The sequence below is a fragment of the Equus caballus genome, chromosome 1 (genome assembly GCF_041296265.1).
Source record: "Equus caballus isolate H_3958 breed thoroughbred chromosome 1, TB-T2T, whole genome shotgun sequence".
In the NCBI taxonomy this organism is placed as follows: Eukaryota; Metazoa; Chordata; class Mammalia; order Perissodactyla; family Equidae; genus Equus; species Equus caballus.
The window spans coordinates 117,783,095-117,785,504 of NC_091684.1; the positions used below are offsets into that span (position 1 = coordinate 117,783,095).

The window sequence follows — 2,410 nt, forward strand, 5'->3', positions numbered from 1 at the left end:
AAACAAAATGATTTGCATAATAGAAATTTTTAAAGTTATCAAAAAGCGACTCTCCAGAAAACACTGAGTGCAATTGGTGTTAGAGACAAATTCCTTCAAATACCAAAGTGCAGATACCTTCAGTGTTCTTTAAACTGCTATGGATCATAAAGTAAGAAGGAAATCTCACAAATTACTTTTTGTTTCAGAATTTTTACTTTGAAACACTTTTAGATTTATAGAAGAGTTGCAAAGATAGTACGGAGAGTGCCCTTATGGCCTTCTCCCAGCTTCCTCTCATATCAACATCTTATATAAGCAGAGTACATTTGTCAAAACTAAGAAATTAACACTGGCATAAAACTGTTAACTAAACTACACACTTTATCTGGATTTCACCAGTTTTTTCACTAATGGCCTTTTTCTATTCCAGAATCCAATCCAAGATACTGTGTGGCATTTGGCAAATAATTTTTATGAGGCAAGAAATTATATACTGATAACAAAATTTGACAAGGCTTCCCAAAAGCAAGATACAGATAAGTCTCACTCACAAACATAGCTCCAAAAGGTCTAATAATCCAGCCATGCTCTAGAAGAAAAACATCACAGCCAACTGGAGTTCAACCCAAGATGTGAGCCTGTTCCAGCTTAGATCATCTGTTAACATAGCACAGAGTAGGTCAAAGGAGAAAAAGTAAATTAATTTATCCATAGCTTTAGAAAAGGCATTTATCTATTTCAACATAATTTCTAATTTAATATCTTTATACAATAGAAACAGGCACTCACCATGATTTTACACACTCACACACACTCACAGACACACAACAGCGATTTGCTGTGGCAGTGAACCGCGTACAAAATCGAGGAAGATTGGCATGAATGTTAGCTCAGGGCTAATCTTCCTCAGCAAAAAGAAAAAAGAAAAAAATTACATTTCGAATCAGTGGGTAAAATGGTAGATGATTCAAAAGTGGAGTTCGGGCACAAGGGTAGCAATTTGCAAAAAAAAATAATTTGGAGATCTTTATCTCATTCCATTTAACCAAAACTTTCTTGATGGATGAAAAATTTAAACACATACAGAAGATGAAGCTGCCGAGATATTAGAACAAAACTCAGGAACATTTTAAAGAAATACCCTTGGATGAATGGATAAAGAAATATATGTACACCCAATGGAGTATTATCCAGCTTAAAAAAGAAAGAAATTCTCCAATATGTGACAACATGGATGAACCTAGAGGACATTATGCTAAGTGAAAGAAGCCAGACACAGAAAAACAAATATGGTATGATTCCATTTGTATGAGATGTCTAAAACAGTCAAACTCATAGAGACAAAGAGTAGAATGGTGGTTGCCAGGGGCTGGGGAGAAGGGGACGTGAGGAGTTGTTAATGAACGTGTATAAAATTTCAGTTATGCAAGATGAATACGTTCTAGAGATCTGCTCTACCACGTTGTGCCTATGGATAGCAATACTGTGTTGTATACCTAAAAATCTGTTTCGAGGGTAGTCTCATGTTATGTTCTTACACAATAAAAAGAAGAACTCAAGTGTTACAGCTCTTTTAGAATTTGTCTGGCAGTTTTTCCAGTCCTTACCAGAAGATCCTTTCCAAAAATAAAGAAGAACTCAAAAAAAGAAATTGTAGTGTAACATAAAAAGACACAAAGCAATTATTATATACAATAAATAAGCAACAAAAATAAATAAACATAAATATCCTTGAGTGCTTTCTGAAGGCCTTTCTATACAAGACATAATATCCTGACATAGTAAGAGTTTGAATCTGTCCATACAATTCTGTTTAGAAAAAATTATCATGAACAGACGCAAAACATAAATGACAATGGGGGAGAAATATTCGTCACATATAAGAATGAAAAAGGGCTGATTTCCATAATATGCCATAATCTGTTGAGATTCATTAAGAAATGACAACAGAGAGATAAGTAAGGCTGTTTTCACATAAAAAGGAGTACAAATGGCTGCCCAAACTTAATCATAATCAAATAAATTTTATTTAATTTAAAAGTACAAAACTTTTTTTGCTTTTCAAATTGGCAATTATAACAAAGTTTAATTTTGCACACTGTTGTGATGAAGCAGCGTGAGGAAGCACAACTCATTCACCAGCCGGGAAAGGTGCAACTGCGCGGGAGGTAAATTTGGCACTATCTACCCTTTGACTCAGTCTACGTGGGATTTCATCCTTCATGTAATTCACAGAGGTGTGCAAAGATACACGAACAGAGGTTCGTGGCAACAATGTTTTACCCAGCAAACTAAATGACCACTAGTTAGGAGTCTGGCTAAGTAAATTATGGCACATTCAGGCAATGGAATACTACACAGTTGTGTAAATGACTGAGGATATATGACACCATTTTTATAAAGGAAAACAATGAAGGCAAAACTAAAT

General features: G+C 34.7%; 1 non-coding gene across 1 annotated transcript; it reads left to right on the plus strand.

The window, feature by feature from the left end:
- Positions 1-1,539: 1,539 nt before the first annotated feature.
- LOC111769676 (U7 small nuclear RNA) lies at positions 1,540-1,601 on the plus strand. The gene has a single exon (XR_002802451.1). It is a non-coding gene; the product is annotated as a U7 small nuclear RNA (small nuclear RNA).
- Positions 1,602-2,410: the final 809 nt, after the last annotated feature.